Genomic DNA, 19663 nt, shown 5'->3' on the forward strand with positions numbered 1-19663 from the left:
GTGGGAGTCCAGCTACATAGCCATTACGCTAACTGCTGGTTCCCTTAAATAATTTTTTTAAAAAAGAAAATATACCAGCTTTATAATGACTAGATGTCCCTATGCCAACATCTAATATTTCATGTAAGATAAGCTTTTAGATCTCCTAGAAGAGTGTCAATTGACAGCCAGTGGCTAGTAATCCCCAAAAGAATTGGCTGTTTTTAGGGCCAGCAGGTGGTGTGGTGACTGGGGGCTTTGGACTTCCACATGACAAACCATGGTTTAAGTCTCAGACCAGGCAGCTTGGTTTGTCTCTCTCTCTCTCTTTCTCTCTCTTTCTCTTTGTCCCTCTCTGGTCAAATTTAAATAAATCGCTACATAAAGTTAATTGTTTCTCTTTTTTTTTTTTTTTTGAAGAGATTTTCACTGTAGGGCGCGTGCGCTCGCCAGACAGACAGAGAGAGACATAGAGACAGAAAGCGAGAAATCACCCCCCAGGAGGGATGGTCACACCGCAATCTCTTCTCCTCCATTCTCCTCTCGGGATCTTGGGCACGCACGCACACACACCCAGCGTGAGTTTTAAGCCACCGGGTCCGGGACACGAACCACGGTTGACTACGTGGGAGTCCAGCGACATAGCCATTACGCTAACTGCTGGTTCCCATTGTTTCTCTTTTTTAAGGACTATTTTCTTTTCCTCAAGTGTACAGCTATCCCATGTATTATTAATTTTATATCATAGTACTTAATTCTTATAATTATCAGGAGGAGAGTAACTTCACTCAAGAATTTTTTCAGCACGGGCTTATTTTTTGTGTTACATGCACGATAGTTGTATCATGTTAGGTAGAATTATAACTTTGTTATTTAATTTTTTTTCTTAATATGCTATAGGGTGCATGTACTTGCTGGAAGAGACAGAGAGATAGAAGGAAATTGTTCCCCTCAGCAGAGATGGCTAGGTTGCAGTACCCTCTCCTCAGTCCTCCTCTTGGAATTCTGAGTATGCATGTACATGTGTTTGGCATGTTTCTCTAGATGCTGAGTCCAAGATTTGAACTGAACAGTCAGCCATGTGAAATCCTGCCACCTTAATCACCACACCATGGGTTAACCCATTATTTTCCTTAGTTGGAGATTTAGTATGGTTTAGGAGATGCATATGAGTATCAAGTTGACCAAGAATAGACTTGCGATGGTAAATAGTATGTGCCAACTTGACTGGACTAAGAGATATACAGATAGCTGGTAAACATTATTTCTGGTTGCGTCTATGATGATGTTTATGTGAGAGATTAGCATTTGAATGTTACACTGAATAAAGAAGATTGCTTTTACCAATTTGGATGGAAGGCATCAAATCTCCTGAGATTCTAAACTGAATAAAAAGGTAGGAATGAGAGGAGTCAGCAGATGGCATAGCAGTTATATGGCTGGATTCCCAAATGGCTGATTGTGGTTTGAGTCCTGGATCTGATGGCTTGAAATTCACACTGGATGTGTACGTGACCAAGATTCTGGGAGGAGAATGAGGGGAAGGGACTGTGGTATGGTCATATCGCCTGGGGGTTAATTTCTCACTTTCTCTCTCACTGTCTCTGTCTCTTTTTACCCACGAGCCTACCTACATAACCTAAGGGAAAAACCTCTACAATTTTTTTTTTAAAAGGTAGAAGTGAGAATTTGTTCCCTCTATTTGAGATGGGACATCCTTCTTTTCTTGCCCTAGCACTTAAGTTTTCCTTATTCTTAAGCCTTTATACTTGAACTGGGACTTATATCTGCAGTTCCTCCCTCCCCCTCAGTTCCCAATCCCTTGGACTCAGACTTAGTCTTACATCATGGACTCTGAGGGGTTAGGGTTTATATTGAAATACAGCATTAACTTTCCAAGTTCTCTAGCTTGCAGGTGGAAAATTATTGGTGTCCTTGGCTTACATAATCACAAGTCAACTGTTTCCATTTACATCTTCACCAACAATGACAAGACTCTTAGATATTCCATGAGCTCACCAACAAAATTCGTTTTCATTTATTTTTATTTTCTTCAATGTGAGGTGGCAACAAAATGCATCTCACTATTCTTTTAATTTGTAAACAAGTCGTGAGTGAGTTGAAAATGTTCTCAAATCTTTAAAAGCCATTCATACATTTTTTAGTAAATAGTATATTGATATGCTTATTTTTCCTAGTTTTTAAAAGTATTTTTAGTTTATTTTACTTTCTTTAAAAAAAAACGCATTTATGGAGGTATGACTATAGCTTAAAAAATGCCCTGTTTTAAGTGTAAAGCTCAAAAATATTGGGCAAAAGTAGTCACAGTAAGAACATTTGTATTTTCAAGATAAATACTTAAGGGGCCATCAGGTGGAATAGTGGTTAAGGTGCTAGTTTCCCACATGGTCAGCTCTGGTTTGAGTCCTGGACCCAGTCACTTGGAACTCATACTGTGTGTGGGGTATGTGTGTGTTTGTGTGCCTAAAATCCTGAGAGGAGAATGGAGGAGAAGGGATTGTGGCATGGCCATCCACCTGAGGAGTGCTTTCTCACTTTCTGTCTCTGTTTCTCTGATAAGCACACCCACTGTATAGTAAAGATCTCAAACAAACAAACAAATAAATAAATAAATAAAAGTACATACTTTACTTCAAAAGTTTTCTCATGTTCCTTTGAGTAAATCTCCCTCCCTATACCTTGTCAGAGTCAATTATGAGTCTATATTTTTGTCACTAGATATTAATTTTGTCTTCCACAATTTCATATAAATAGAATAACCCTTTTTTAAACCAAGCTTCTTTTGTCAGCATAACATTTTAATTTTTTTTATGTTATTGTCTATTAAAAGTAATTTGTTCTTTTTAATAGTGAGTACTAAGGCCACTGGTGGCTTGGTGTTTATGACAGCTGGATTTCATGTTGTCAAATCTGTGATATGAGTCCTGACATGAGTTTTGGGTAAAGAAGACCTGGTGAATGTGTGAGCTTGCCAAAATTCCAAAAGGAGGGAGTAATAGAGTAGAAGACATGCAATATGATCGTGACCCATGGAGTGACGTCTTTTTCACTTTCCTTCTTTGTGTCTCTGTCTTTGTCTGGTGAGTGAACTCACTAGCAAAATTAAAAACAAAAACAAAAAAATTCAAAAAACGGTGAGTAGTTCTGTCAGTCAGAGCCCAGTTATGAACAAAATCCAAACATTAATTTTAATAGAGATTTTTATTTTTAATTTTAATTTTTTTTACTGTAGCTTGTGTGTGCTCACCAGAGAAATAATTCCCTCTCCTCCATGCTCCCCTTGGGATTTGGGGCACACATGCATAAATGCCCAGCATGAGTTACAAGCCACCAGGTCCAGGACTCCAACCACAATCTACTACTATGCCACATGCTGGTCCAAGATTTTTATTTTTGTCTTAAATTTAATTAATTTTTCTCTTCAAAAATAAGGGGAGAGATGCACCCTTCAGGAAGGTTTTCCTGTCCCAGTCCAACCCCAGTTTTAGCCATTCTGAATCACAAGACTATTCAAGGAGATCTTGGACATGATTTCAGGATATGTCCAGGTGGTCCTATTGCATTTCCACTGCACCACCGTCTGGTTCCAGAAAAAGCTTAGTATAAAAACTTCCTAGCTATCAATAGTTAACTGCTGTAAAGTAAAGATAGCCCCAAAGAAAACACAAATGTATATTTAGAAAGCAGCCACTGTCTATAGGGCTAAGACAGAGCATCTGAGGAAGAAAAAATTTAAAAGAATTCGATCAAAGACCGATATTATCTATTTCAAAACTCCACTGGAAAAGTTGTGGCTTACATCACCCAGATGAAAGAGGTTCAGGGAGTCCTTGAAAACCAGGCTGGGGAGTAGGACAAAGCTTGGTGAGACACAAGAAGAGAAGATTCTGTTCTGCATTTCAGTGTCCTTCCTGCCTTCTACTTTCAAAACTTGTGTCTGCTGCCAAAGAAGAAAGGTTACAGGATACATCTCCAGCATCACAAATCAGTACAAAGGGTGACTTGGAAGTCAAAAGAAATAAATTGATAATGAACACAATTGCCGGGGTCCAGCCTCTGCGTGGGTGGGTTATCTTGACGGAGGCGGCGCTGGAAAGAAAGGAAGACTAAGGCCTCGATGCTTTTTATGCACATCCTTAGCCGGACACTCCAAGAGATCGCTCTCTGAGGAGTGACAACTGCTAGGAATTATTGTGCCTTTTTATATGAAATTGCCATATAATATGTATGAGTTTAAATTTGTGAGGATAATTGGTCTTGTTATTTTTCTTTTTCTTTTCTGGAGAGAGATCTTTTCTTTAGGGCACATACACTCACCAGAGAGACAGAGAGACAAAAAGTTAGAAATCACCCACTGGGGAGATGACCATGCTGCAATCTCTTCTCCATTTTCCTCTTGGGTTCTTAGGGATACACACACATGCGCCCAGCATGAGTCTTAAGCCACCAGGTCTGGAGCTTAAGTTGCAGTCAATTATGTGGGAGTCCAGCAACATAACCATCATGCCTGCTTGTCCAAGTCATGTAATTTTTGTGCCATCCAGCAATGTAGGAAAGCTCTAGTTGCCTGACATCTTCAAAAAATTGATATTGATGTTCCCTTTAATTGTATTCAGCTGAGTGAATATTCAGTATCCTACTGTGCTTTTCAATGATAAACTTTATTTTCTAGAAATGGTTTAGATTTGGGGGAAAAACTGAGAAGATAGTATAGTCCTACACCAAATTTCTACTATTATTAACATCTTAAATAGTGTAGTATATTTCTTATAATTAATGAAATAATATTGACCCATTATAATCAAGTAAAATTCAGAGTTTATTTAGTTTGTTGTTGTTTATTGGTCACAAGGCAAGAATCCTTGCCAGAGAGAGACAGAGAGCAACAGAGAGGGACCAGCAGTTTGTGTAATGACTGTGTCACTGAACTCCCATGCAGTCGACTACGGTTCAACTCCCAGACCCAATGGCTTAAACTCACTCTGGCCACATGTGCATGCGTATCTAAGATCCCAAGAGGAGAATGGAAGAGAAGGGATTGCGGCATGGCCAACCTCCCTTGGGGGTGAATCCCACTTTCTTTCTCCCTGTCTCTCTGTCTTTCTGGTGAGCACATGCGCCCTATAGCAAAAACTTTTCCAAAAAAGAGAGAGCGAGAGAGAGTGAGAGAGAGAGAGAGAGAGAGAGCAACATAGAGAAGGAAAGTAAGAAATCACCTTTCAGGGGGAAGGGAATGGTCACACTGTAAGCAATTTCTTCTCCATATTTCTCTTGGGATTTTGAGTATGCATGCACACCCACCTGTCTGATTTTCAAACCAACAGGAAATCATGCTCCATCATATGGAAATCTAGCTCCTTAATCACCATGACCCCTGCTGATTCAATTTCTTTGGTTTTCATCTAATGTCTTTTTCTGTCTTGAGTAGCACAGTACATTAGGTGATCATGTGTTATTTGACTCTTCTTCATGGCTGTGAAAGTTACTCACATTTTCTTTGTTCTGATGACCCTTACAGTTTTGGGGTGTACTGATTTGGTCTCTGGTAAGACATCCGACTATTGGAGCTCTTCAAACATTTTTTCATTATTTGACTCCTTGTCAATTTTTCCTATGGTTTCTTCTAGAAGTTTTAATTTTTACACATAAGAATATGTTTCGTGGACTTAACTCTCAAGTTAATTGTTATAAAAGATCTAAGGTCTATGCCAAGATACCTTTTTTTTTTTTTTGCAGCTCTTTTTTTTTATTATTATCATAATCTTCTTTATATTACATTGGATTACATATAACTTTACATTGACTTCCATTGCTTTTTCAAAAGGGAATGCCATGCATGTCAGTCAATACAGAGGCATCGATCTCCCCGCTTTATCATTCAAAGTCTTTTCCATGCATTTCCCAATAATTATTATTATTATAATTTTTTAAAACAGTCAATCACTATTTCTCATTTTGCTTGTTAAAAGACTTCACCCATCATGAAATACTTCCCAGACCAGTCCAGTTGAGAATACTATACACGTCATCTTCAACAGATAATAAACCATATCTGTTTCTCACTAACATCCCCTCTATTGTTCACTTGCTATCTTTCTCTATCCTCTTCTCTTTTTTTTTTTATTAATTTTGTCTTCCACAATTTCATATGAATAGAATAACCCTTTTTTAAACCAAGCTTCTTTTGTCAGCATAACATTTTAATTTTTTTTATGTTATTGTCTATTAAAAGTAATTTGTTCTTTTTAATAGTGAGTACTAAGGCCACTGGTGGCTTGGTGTTTATGACAGCTGGATTTCATGTTGTCAAATCTGTGATATGAGTCCTGACATGAGTTTTGGGTAAAGAAGACCTGGTGAATGTGTGAGCTTGCCAAAATTCCAAAAGGAGGGAGTAATAGAGTAGAAGACATGCAATATGATCGTGACCCATGGAGTGACGTCTTTTTCACTTTCCTTCTTTGTGTCTCTGTCTTTGTCTGGTGAGTGAACTCACTAGCAAAATTAAAAACAAAAACAAAAAAATTCAAAAAACGGTGAGTAGTTCTGTCAGTCAGAGCCCAGTTATGAACAAAATCCATACATTAATTTTAATAGAGATTTTTATTTTTAATTTTAATTTTTTTTACTGTAGCTTGTGTGTGCTCACCAGAGAAATAATTCCCTCTCCTCCATGCTCCCCTTGGGATTTGGGGCACACATGCATAAATGCCCAGCATGAGTTACAAGCCACCAGGTCCAGGACTCCAACCACAATCTACTACTATGCCACATGCTGGTCCAAGATTTTTATTTTTGTCTTAAATTTAATTAATTTTTCTCTTCAAAAATAAGGGGAGAGATGCACCCTTCAGGAAGGTTTTCCTGTCCCAGTCCAACCCCAGTTTTAGCCATTCTGAATCACAAGACTATTCAAGGAGATCTTGGACATGATTTCAGGATATGTCCAGGTGGTCCTATTGCATTTCCACTGCACCACCGTCTGGTTCCAGAAAAAGCTTCGTATAAAAACTTCCTAGCTATCAATAGTTAACTGCTGTAAAGTAAAGATAGCCCCAAAGAAAACACAAATGTATATTTAGAAAGCAGACACTGTCTATAGGGCTAAGACAGAGCATCTGAGGAAGAAAACAATTTAAAAGAATTCTATCAAAAGTCAATATAATCTATCTCCAAACTCCACTGGAAATGGTGTGGCTTATGTCACCCAGATGACAGCGGTTGAAGACAAGGATGGGGAGTAGGACAAAGCTTGGTGAGACACAGAAGAGAAGATTCTGTTCTGCATTTCAGTGTCCTTCCTGCCTTCTACTCCCAAAGCTTGTGTTTTCTGCCAAAGAAGAAAGGTTATAGGATACATCTCCAGCATCATAAAGCAGCACAAAGGATGATTTGGAAGTGAGAGGTAATAAGTTGATAATGAACACAGTAATATTCAATTGTATGGATTCACTACCACTTGAAATCTACTTATTAAGAAGTTCTAATTTGAGGCTATTATAAATAAAACCACTATGTATATTTATGTAGAAGTCTGTAAAAGTGAGGATATATTTTCACTAATTTCTTGGGCAAATATCTAGAAAAGAAATTGCTGGATCATATAATATATATGTGTTTAAATTTGTGAGGATAATTAGTCTTGTTATTTTTATTTCTTCTTTCTCTTTTTCTTTCTTCTTTCTTTCTTTCTTCTTTCTTTCTTTTTCTTTCTTTCTTCCTTTCTTTGAGAGAGATCTTTGCTACAGGGCATAAGCACTCGCCAGAGAAACAGAGAAAGACAGAGAGACAGAAAGTGAAAAATTACTCCCCTGGAAGATGGCCATGCCACAATCTCTTCTCCTCCATTCTCCTCTCAGGTTCTTGGGCATGCACGCACATACACCTGGCATGAGTTTTAAGCCACCAGGTCAGGGCTGAAATTGCAGTCAGTTAAGTCGGATCCCAGCAGAATAACCATCACAATATCTGCTTGTCCCAGTCTTGCCATTTTATACCATTCAGCAGTGTATAAAAGGCCCAGTTGCTCCACATTCTATTAAAGGACTTGCTATTGACATTACCTTTAATTTTATCCAGTCTAGTGAATATGTAGTATCCAATTATATTTTGCTATTATATACTTTATTTTCTAGTAAAGCTTTGGATTTGGGGGACAAAAACTGAGAAGACAGTATTCCTGCAGCAAGCTTCTACTATTATTAGTATCTTAATTTAGTGTAGTATATTTGTTACAATTAATGAATTAATATTGACCCATTATAATTAAGTAAAATTCAGAGTTTGTTTAGTTTGTGGTTGTTGTTTATTTGTGATAGTGCAAGAGTCCTTGCCAGAGGGAAACAGAGAGCGACAGAGAGAGGGAAAGTGAGAAATTATCTCTTGGGTTGAAGGGCATGACCACACTGTAAGCATTTCCTTCTCCATGTTTCTCTTGGGATTTTGAGCATTCATACACATGCACTCTCTGGTTTTTAAGCCAGCAGGGTCTAAGATGCAAACCATGGTCCATCAAGTGGGAATTGAGCTCCTTAGCCACCATGCTTCCTGCTGGCCCAATTTCTTTGGTTTTCATCTAATATCTTTTTCTGTCTTGAGTAGCACAGTACATTAGGTTATCATGTGTCCTTCGACTCTTCATGGCTGTACAGTTACTCACACTTTCTTTGTTTTGATGACCTTTACAGTTTTGGGGAGTACTAATTTGGTCTCTAGTAAGACATTCCTCTATTGGAGCTCCTCAGACCTTTCTCATTATTTGACTCCTTATCAATCTTTCCTATGGTTTCCTCTAGAAGATTTAATTTTTACACATAAAAATATGCTTCATGGATTTTACTCTCAACTTAATTATTATGAAAAGTGTAAGGTTTATGCTAGGATACCTTATATTTAATATAAATTTACCAATTCTTAAGCATCTTTGTCAGAAGGTTATTCTTTATTTTTAAACTACCTTTCCTCTTTTGTCAAAGATCAATTAACTCTCTTTGTGTGGGCATTATTCTGGGCTTTATATCCTAATATGTTACAAAATGTGTTTCTTTTGTTCACCAATATCACAGTTTCTTGACTATCCCTGCTTCTTGCTGAGTGTTAAAATCAGGTAGTGCTAGTTTTACAACTATTTTCTTCTTCTTCAATATTATATTTGCCATTGTGGATTTTTTTTTTCAAATTTTATCTATTGTGATATGTGAGAGAGACAGCTGTAGACATATAAAGAGAAAGAGAGAGGGAAATAAAATCCTAAAAGGGTCTTGATATCACTCTCCACCCCTAGCCTTCACCCAGCTCTGGACAGTGGGCACACAGGAGCTGGCATACTCCCAGTGGTTTTCAGATCTGAACCCAGAATCTTCCCAATGAGATTGCTTCACAGACCATTGAGTATAACTGCTATGGCATTTATCTGGCCCTCTATTCTGGGTCTTTCACTATCTATTTAAACTATACATTCAGTTTTTCAACATATACAAAATAAATTGTTGATTTTTTATTGTTATTGTGTTAAATTTATAGATCAACCTGGGAGAACTGAGATGTCAACATACTGAGTCTTCCCATCAATGAACATGGAATAACCCTCTAAGTATTTCATCTTGTGATACAATTGTAAATAATGTGTGTATTTAATTTAAAATTTATATTACTCACTACTTGTATGTAAGTAGGTTTTTCACTTCATTTTTTCTCTACATTTATATTTATTTATTTATTTTGCTTTACAAAGATTTTTTTTACAATTAAAGTATGAATTTATTTTGATACAAAAACTTTTTGAAATTCATACACAGTTTTCCCATTACACATATTTCCATGAGCTTTTTTTTGGAAAGTGTTTTTTAAAATTAATTAATTTACATTCATTCCCTAAGTATCATTATAGCATATAAAATGTGATTTCCCATCCAGAACATACTGCATAGTGTTTTAATCATGTATATTATTATCAACAATTTTCCATTTCTAGTTTTATATACGTGTGTGGGTGCGTATTTTACCGCTATTTCTGACCCTCTGCCTTTTCTCATATTCCTCCCACAGTATTTCTGATGTCTATTTTTGTTTTCGTTCTTGTTTCCCCCAGAGTTTATTGGTCACACAATTTCTTAAATAATCTAACTACTATCTATAGCAAGTTCAGTTGGTAATTTCAAGAAACGCAGTTTTAACTTTAACAAATAAAAGAAATGCTAAGGAACATTGCTTAAAATTTAAAGCCAACAAACAGGTTAGGATTCTGCTCAAATAGTAGGTGTATGAACCTATTGACAGCTCAAGACAGGACAAAAATCCTTTAAAACCAGACAACAAAGCTTAGAAGAAAATCAGCAATATTTTAGTCAAAAGTCATAAAATACTATTTCGCCAGTTCAGTCTCATGTACTTTATCTTCTGTTGTCATCTGATCTTTCCGATTAAATTCTGAGATATAATGTTCAACTCCAGATTGTCCCTACAATTAAGCTGGCCATTTTCTTAGTTTTTGAACTCTTATTTCTGTGTGTCTGTATTTAATTTTCCTGGTATAGCACTCCCTTGAGAATTGCTTGGATATCTGGTCTGGTGTTGGTAAATTCTTTCAGGTTTTTTTTTTTTTTTTTTTTTAAATCTAAGAATGTTCTTGTCTTTCTTTCCTATATGAAAGATAATTTTGCCAGGTACAGTATTCTTGGTTGAAATTGTTTTTCACTCAACACTTTGACTATGCTTCCCCATTCTTTCCTTGCCTGCAAGGTCCACTGTTAGCCTGATGGGATACCCTTTGTAGGTTACTTGACATTTCTCTCTTGCCAATCTTAGTATCTTGTCTTTGTGGTTTTGGTCAATCTGGCTATAATGCTTTTTGGAGAAGATCCTCTTGGGCTATAATGCATCTTGGAGAAGATCCTCTTGGGTTTATTCTATTTGGGGTCTTTTGTATTTCTTGGGACTGGATTTTTGAGCATCTCTCTAGGTTTGGAAAGTTTTCTTTCAGGATTTCATTGAATCGATTATCAATACCCTAATGAATCTCTTTGCCTTCTGGGATGCCAGTTATCCAGATATTTGGACGTTTGATGGTATCTAATATTTCTCGTATATTATTCTCATTTTGGGGGGCAATTTTCTCAGTCTTCGTGGTGGATTTTTCTAGGCCAGCAATTTTCTTTTCTACATCTGAAGTTCTATTTTCTTTATGATATAGTCTGTTTTTAATACTTCCAAGGGAGATTTTTACTTCCTGTATTATAGCCTTCATCTCTAACTAGTCCATTTGATTCTTTTTTAAAGTGTGAAATTCCTCTTTTAAATCTTGCAAGAACTTCCTCACCTCCTATAATCCATCAGCTCCTTTCTCCTTTTTCTTCTGCAGTTCACTGTCTCTCTTCTCTTCCATTTTCTTTCAGCATCATTATTATGAATATTCTAAATTCTTTATCAGACATTTCCATGAAACAAAGAGATGGCTAGAAGGGCTCCCTATCACTCCAGTTTGTGGGGTGGAGGCTGTCTTATTCTGAAGGCCTGTCCCTTGCCTCTCCACTCAAGTTTGTGGGCTGGAGGCTGAATTATCAGTAGAAAATCTTCATTTCTCTTTTTACCCTGAAATCACTAGTTCTCAGGAGCTACTGGGCAGCTAACATGATATCTATACTTTCAACTAAAAGACTCACACAGCGACCTACTCTTTCTGCTAGTGTACCAATGGCACATTTAGTTATTTCTTCAGCTCAGTTACAGGTTTGATTGTACATGAAATATCAGTGCATTAAAAACAGGAAGAACCTCAATTGCTACATTTGACAATTTTACTTAAAAAGGCAAAATCGTGTGCCAGATTCGTGGCCTGGTGGTTAAAGTAGCTGGATCCCATTGGCTAAATACATAGTTTGTGTTCTGGGCCCTGTGACTTGAGAAACATGCTGGTGTATATGCACGCAAATGCCCCAAATACTGAAGGGAGAGAAAGATGGAGGACAAAGGCTTGAGGCATGCCTATTCCCTATGGGGTGGTGCTTTCTCTTCTCCCTTTCTCCGGAGAGTGCAGATACCCTCTAGAAAACAAATGAACAAACAAAAACATAAAACTTTTTTATCCTTTGTAAATGAAAATCCAAGGGATGGCCACATGGCTTGTAGTTAAGGGAACTGGATCCCACATGACCAAACATATGGTTTGAATCCTAGCCCTGGTGGCTTGAAAACAAGCCAGGCATGTTTGCATATGTGCCCAAAATCCTGTGGAGAAATGGAGGAGAAGGGATTGTGGTGCAACCATGCCCCACTGGGGGGTGCTTTCTCTTTCTCTCTGACTGAAGAGCATGTAAGCCTTATGATGTTTAAAAAACAAGTCATAGAATTCAAATCACAACTTGAATAATCACTGATTTAAGTGTTGTACCCAATATAGTAGGGGCTGGTCAGTTTCAAGACCGAATATTCCTCTGCATATGCTGTCCGCAGAGACAAGTACTTATCACCATCCATCAGTTTGCATAGTTGGTTAGATGGCTACTGTGGTGTTTCCACAGTGGTTATACCAGTCTTTGTTCATCATATGCAGTAATTCATGTTCCATTCTTCACTTCAACTGAAAGAAGAGCAAGTTTTCCATTTTATATAAAGAATAAAACACACTGTCTTTATTAACAACAACCCCTAACTTAAATAATGTAACATCAGCCATGGATTTAATAAAATCAGGTAGAGCAAATGTTCTTGTTCCTCCATCATAAACTGCAGAGTCTAAATTTGCATGTTCCTTAAATATTTTGCTTCTTTCTTTTCCCTTTTGATTCCTTTCCTCTCATTCTTCCCCAAACATTTAAGGAAAACAAAAATGGAAAATTATCTGTTGATGATAACATCTATCAGAATATCTTTAACTAAATTAATATACAGTGTATTCACATTGAGAAAATTCATTTTGTAAGCTGTAATGATATGCAGTCGTTGAATGTATATATAAAAATGTAGATTTGCAGGACAAGCAGGTGGTGTGGTGGGTAGGGCGCTGGACACTCACATGGCTGTCCATGATTTGAGTCCCAGAACTTTTTTCTTACATTCTCACTTTCTCTTTTTCTGTCTCTCTTTCTCTCAGGTAAAATTTTAAAAAAAGAATGAATAAATAAAAATTAAATAAAATAATTCTTTTTAATAAAACATATATTTGCATGTAACATCTATCTCTGACTCCAAAACAGTGTATAATCAAAAACAGAAATTTGTCTGGAATCATAAAAGACCTCATATTGCCAAAGCAATCCTGCACAAGAAGATTGGAGGGGGTGGCATCTCACTCTCAGACCCAAAAATGTACTACAAATCTATGATAATCAAAATAGCATGGTACTGGCACAGAAACAGACACGGAGACCAATAGAACAGAATAGAGTCCCCAGAAATAAATCCTGAAACATACAGTCAACTCATTTTTGACAAGGGGTACCAATCCATCCAGTGGGAAAAGGAAAACCTCTTCAACAAATGGGCTGGAAAAACTGGATTTCCACCTGCAGAAAGATGAATCTGAACCCCTACGTCTCACCATTGACAAAAATCAACTCAAGGTGGATCAAAGATCTAAACCTAAGACCTCAAACTATAAAAACTGCTCCTGGAAAACACTGGGGAAAATCTGGGAGACATTGGAGTAGGAAAAGACTTCTTAAATAAGACCCCCAAAGCATAGTCGATAATTGCCAAAAATGAACAAGTGAGATTACATCAGACTAAGAAGTTTCTGCACTGCAAAAGACACAGTAATTCCTGTCAACTGACAGTCCTCAGAATGGGAAAATATTTTTGTAAACTATGTGTCAGATAAGGGACTAATAACCAGAATACACAAGGAACTCAAGCAGCTGCCCCCCCAAAATGATCATCCCTATTAAAAGATTGAAGAATGAGTTGAAAAGTAAACACTCTCTAAGGATGACATTGGAGTAGCCAAAAGGCATATGAAAAGAATGCTCAACATCCCTCATTGTAAGGGAAATGCAGATCAAAACAACAATGAAATATCACCAGTCAGAGTGACTAAGATTAAAAACAAGAAAAGGTAAGTGCTGGCAGGGGTGTGGTGAAAGGGGAACTCTTACACTGCTGATGGGAATATAAATTGGTCCACTCACTGGGAGAACAATGATTCCTCAAAAATCTACAAATAGAACTACCATATGATCTGCAATCCCACTCCTTGGTATCTACTCAAAGGACAGAAGAATTCTTAATTGGAAAAGTGCTTGCACGTTGTTTATTGAGGCATTATTCACAAATGCTAAGACATAGAAACAACCCAAATGCCCACAAACAGATGAATGGATTGCAAAACTGTGTCACATATACTCTATGGAACACTATTCAGCTATAAAAAAACAACAAGACCCTGGCTTTTGATAGAAAGTGGATGAATATAGAAGATTTACTGCTGAGTGAATCAAACCAGGCTATGAAGGAGAGTCATTGTATGTCCCCACTTAATACATATCGAGTGTCTGTGCTCTGTGACTGAAACCGATTGACTAAAGAATATAGAAACAGAGTAAATGGTCATGAATATCAGATATAGTGCTTGTGAAAGAGTAGAGTCTGAGGAAGGTCATTTAGATGAAAAACAGAGAGGCAAAACATTAATGGGACAAAGAAATGTGATATTATCTGCTGAAGATAATTTTATAGTATTATCAACTGAACCAGGGAGAAACATACACATGTTGGAATATCCATAATCTGTAGAATGAGAAAAGCTAGACTACACAGAACCTGAGGAGGTCACAGAAACACATCCCCTACTCTGAACAAGGTAAATACATAACTATGGGAAGTAGTATGCTTCATTTAAGCTTTCCACTATAGGTTATTCTCTTAAAAATAGTAATTACAAAAGCAATGAAAGCAGGAAGAATAGTAGCTACTTTTCAGATAATTTTTAATGTGCATTTGTTATATGAGTGTGTACGTATCTGGATTAGAACTAGTTTATGGTCAAACAAGGTCGTCTTTATTACCATTATATGACTAGAGAGGATTAAAGTGCAGTCCAGAGTCTCCTTCCCTGCTTTTTTGCTGTTGTCACATCGTGGCTGGTTGCAGTTCCTGGAAGAAGACAACTGTGTGGTCTGACTGAAGCTCCTGGGTGAGGGCTTCAGCATTTCAGAGGGAGCTCAAGTGGAGAGGAGAGATTTCACACATATGCTGTGCACCTGTTATTGTCCTTTTGATCATTAAACCAGGTGAGTTAAAAAGAAATTTTATATCCTAAATATTTAAATATTTATATCCTAGTGAATTGGTAGATGAGTGTGTATGTGTGTGTGGGATGTGTGTGTGTGAAAGACCTAGGAAAGTTCAATAGAGACAGTGGCGAACCTAAGAAAAAGGAGCTAAATTTAACATCTTTGACTCTCTTGATTTTATCATCCTTGTAATTTATTCTTTTCTCCATTCTAAAGACTTTAAAGATTCCATATTAGATCCATAACCTTCTCCACTACTAGATTCTGCCCCACTCATTTCTGATCCCCAGAATTTATCTTGCTCTATTCCTGTCGGTACTGACTCTCTTCTGTGGTCTTTATATAATCCGTTCATTATCTCAGTTCTCCTTTTGTCAATGTCTATCCAACAGGAGCATTTTTATTTATTTCTGTGTGGTAAAAAGAACATTCTGGGTCTCTTTACTTCCCTGTACTTGATCCCTCATAAAGGAATGAGAGAAATGGAACTTTATCCTTATGGTCTTAATTAAGTCCTTATTTAATGTCTAAAACTGGATATGAAAACCATAATATTTACAATGCAAGTAAAAAGAGTACCATAAGATTTAGCAAAATACTTCCCTTATTTTTCTTATACCATTATCTTTGGGACCTGCAGATGGCATAATGGTTATGTCACTGGACTTCCACCTGGCCAACAACAGTTTGAGTCCCAGACAAGGTGGCTTGAAACTTATGCTGGGCATGTGTACATGTATGCCCAAAATCCCGAAAGGAGAATGGAGGAGAAGCGATTATAGTATGACCACCACCACCCGGCCCCCCAGAAGGGGGTTTATTTTTCACTTTCTGTCTGTCTTGTGAGAGAGTGGACATTTCCTATAGCAAAAATCTCTGAAACAAAACAAAACAAAACTTTATCTTTTCATTAATGAAAAAGACATACTAATTAGATTTTTGTTACCTGTTTCACATCACTGTTGCTCTGGCATTCTTTGAGGGAACTCATTACTTGTGGATTTGTCTCGTACATATTTGCCAGATATTTTTGTTTTCTTTCTTACTGATATCTTTTGAAGAGTAAAATTTCAAACTTTGTTGAGGTCCAATTTGTTAGTTTTTTAAAGGTTTTTCCCATGGGGTGGTGTACTCCCAGGAGAGGAGAGAAACAGAGATGGTGAGAGGGAATTTTAGAAACCACCCACTTAGGAATTGGCCAAGCAACAATTCATTCTCCTCCATTATCCCCCTGGGATTTTGTGCAGAGATGTAAATGAGCAGGTGGTATGAGTTTCAAGCCACCAAGTCCTGGACTCAAACTTCCTTCAGTCCTATGGGAGTCTAGTGCTATTACTACTATATAAGCTTCTGGCCCCTTAGTTATTATTTTTTTAAGGAATTGTTTATTTTTAAATATTTTTATTCATTCATTCATTTAACTTGACCAGAGAGAAAACGAAAGAGAGAGAGGTAAAGTGAGAAAGCAAACCACCGGGTCTGGGACTTGAACTTTAGTAAGCCCTGTGGGAGAGTCCAGCACTTTAACCACCATGCCACCTGCTAGCTCCTATTTTTATTTATTTATTTGTTTATTTATTCTCTTCTGAAATATTTTTAAGTTAAGTAATTAATTTACATTCATTCCCTGAGAATCGTCACAACATACAAAATGTGATTTCCAATCCAGAATACACTGCATAGTGGCTTAATCACAAATGTTATTATCGATAATATTCCATTTCTAGTTGTATATATATATAATAAACCGGTGGCTTGCTTTCTCACTTTACCTCTCTCTCTCTCTGTTATGAAACTCTGAGTAGAATGAATATACTATAAAGTAGTACCTAGCTGATACTATATAGCTTACCACAGTCATTAAATAGGAATTTTTAAATATTTTTTTTAATTTCAAGAAAACCAGTTTTAGCTTTAATAAATCAAAGAAAGGCTAAGGAACTTTGCTTAAAACGTAAAGCCAGGAAACAGGTTAGGATTCTGTTCAAATAGCAGGTACATGAATATATCAGCAGCTCAAGGTAGGACAAAAATCCTTAAAACTGGAAACAAAAATAACCTAGAAGAAAATCAGCAATGTTTTAGTCAAAAGTCATAAAATGCATTTCACCAGTTCAGTCTTATGACTTTGTCTTCTGTTGTGGTTCGATCTTCCTGATTAAATTCTGAGATATAATATTAAACTCCAGACTTGCCCCTACCATTAAGTCCCTTTTATTAGTTTTTGAACTCTTATTTCTGTGTGACTGTATTTAATTTTGCTGGTATAGCACTCCTTGAGAATTTCTTGGAGATCTGGCCTGATGTTGGTAAATTCTTTAAGATTTTGTTTATCTAAGAATGTTCTTATCTTTTCTTCCCATATAAAGGATAATCTGTATTATTGGTTGAAATTGCTTTTACCTTAATACTTTGAATATATTTTTCCATTCTTTCCTCGCTTACATTATTTCCGATGAAAGGTTCACTGTTAGCCTGATGGGATATCCTTTGATGGTAACTTGATGTTTCTCTCTTGCCAATCTTAGTATCTTGTCATTGTCTGTGGTTTTGGTCAATCTGGCTATAATGTGTGTTTGAGAAGATTTTCTTGAGTGTATTCTATTAGAGGTCCTTTGTATTTCTTGGGAGTGGATCTTTGAATGTCTCTCTAGGTTCAGAAAATTTTCTTTCAGGATTTCATGGAATGGATTATCAATGCCTTTATGAGGCTCTTTGTCTTCTGGGATACCAATTATATGGATGTTTGAACATTTGATGGTATCCGTATTTCTCGTATATTATTCTCATTTGTTTGGGCCATTTTCTCAGTCTTCATGGTGGACTTTTCTAGGTCTGTGATTCTATCTTCTACATGTGAGATTCGATTTTTTGTATAATCTAGTCTGCTTTCAATACTTTCAAGGTAGGTTTTGACTTTCTGTATTATAGCCTTCATCTCTAACAGGCCCATTTGGTTCTTTTTTTATAGTGTGTATTTCCTCTTTTAGATCTTGCAAGAATTTCCTCACCTCCTGGAACTCATCAGCTCCTTTCTCCCACTATTCTGCAGTATATTGTCTCTCTTCTCTTCCATCTCTGTTAGGTTTGTCACTATGAATATTCTAAATTCTTTATCAGACATTTCCATGAGTTTCATTGTACTGTCCGAAGATGAAGAGGACTTATTTTTTTTTTCCCTTGAAGGAGAGGTATTTCTTCCTTTACCATATTTCTTGTGACCTCGTGGTGATTTATAGTCATCTAATGGATGGTGCATTTCTCCCTCATTCTTGAAGTTCAATCTGAGCATTCCGAGTCGTGCAGAGGAGGTGCTCTGCAATCTCTCTTCTGATCTGTTTTCACTCTTTGTGCATCAGATTCAGTGGTAATAGTGGAATATCCTGACTCTAATCATATTCAGATGTTTGGATCCTGTTGATTGGGACCTGTCTAGACACTTAGTGCATAGAGGCTGAACAGCTGATGAATAAAGATAAAGGAAAAGAATTAGAGAATAGGAAAGAATAAGAAAAAAAATAAAAGAAAGAAAAGAAAAAATGAAATAAAAACAATAGATTTTAATTCTAAAAAAGCTAAAATGAAAACTGTGTGGCATGCATGTTTGTTGTCCAAAAGCAATCTTTCACAGCTCAGGTTTAGTATCCATCTCAGATTTTGGCTGGCCTGGTTTGTGCCTTTCCTAAATGAAATGGGAAGAAGGTACTGGGGTGTAGTCAGCCCCCGGGGAGTGATTTCTCATTTTCCCACTCTCTGGTGAGCACACATGCCCTATAACAACAACAAAAAAAAATTATTCCTATTTATTTATTTATTTAAAGTGCAACATTCAAACTTTATTTAACAAAAGTAACTGGTAAAGTCAAACAGGCACGTAGCAGTTGCAGATGCAGGTGCTAGTAGGTTACTGTAAAGAATGTCAGATAAAATTCTAGTCAGTTTTTCTTTTTTAATAGAAGTGCCTATTTCACATGGTTCAAGTATTCACTGAATACTACCTTATAAACATACACATATACATTAAATTTTAAAAAGATCTAAATGGCAATCCCCAAATAGACTTTGTTTTTGTTGCTCTTTTGGAAGAGACCCTCTAAAGAGAAAAATATGTGGTTCTGGCTCGTGAATCATCTGATGCACCCAGCCTAGACTCTGTTGGACACCAAATTTCCTCCATTCCTCCTCGGACATCAGATGGGTTTGGGACACTTCCTTTGAAAAGTTCTCTGGGTAACCTGACATGCCAGTACTCGTAGTGCTTGTCAAAGTACTTGTCCAAGTAATAGATTTGCTTGTGAGTCATCCTGCTGGTGTGCAGCGGGGTGGAAACCACCAGAGCCAGAGAGCAGGCAAGGCAGACCAAACGTCCGCGTCTATCCATAGCAACGACTCAACTGACCCTAAGCAGCAAAAAAAAAAAAAAAAAAAAAAAAAAA

General features: G+C 36.9%; 1 pseudogene; it reads right to left on the reverse strand.

Moving 5' to 3' along the window:
- Nucleotides 1-19530, reverse strand: part of LOC102489384 (cyclin-dependent kinases regulatory subunit 2 pseudogene) — a 31470-nt pseudogene extending 11940 nt beyond the window's left edge.
- Nucleotides 19531-19663: the final 133 nt, after the last annotated feature.

Source organism: Tupaia chinensis, unplaced genomic scaffold, assembly GCF_000334495.1.
Source record: "Tupaia chinensis unplaced genomic scaffold, TupChi_1.0 Scaffold148709_1, whole genome shotgun sequence".
Lineage (NCBI taxonomy): Eukaryota > Metazoa > Chordata > Mammalia > Scandentia > Tupaiidae > Tupaia > Tupaia belangeri.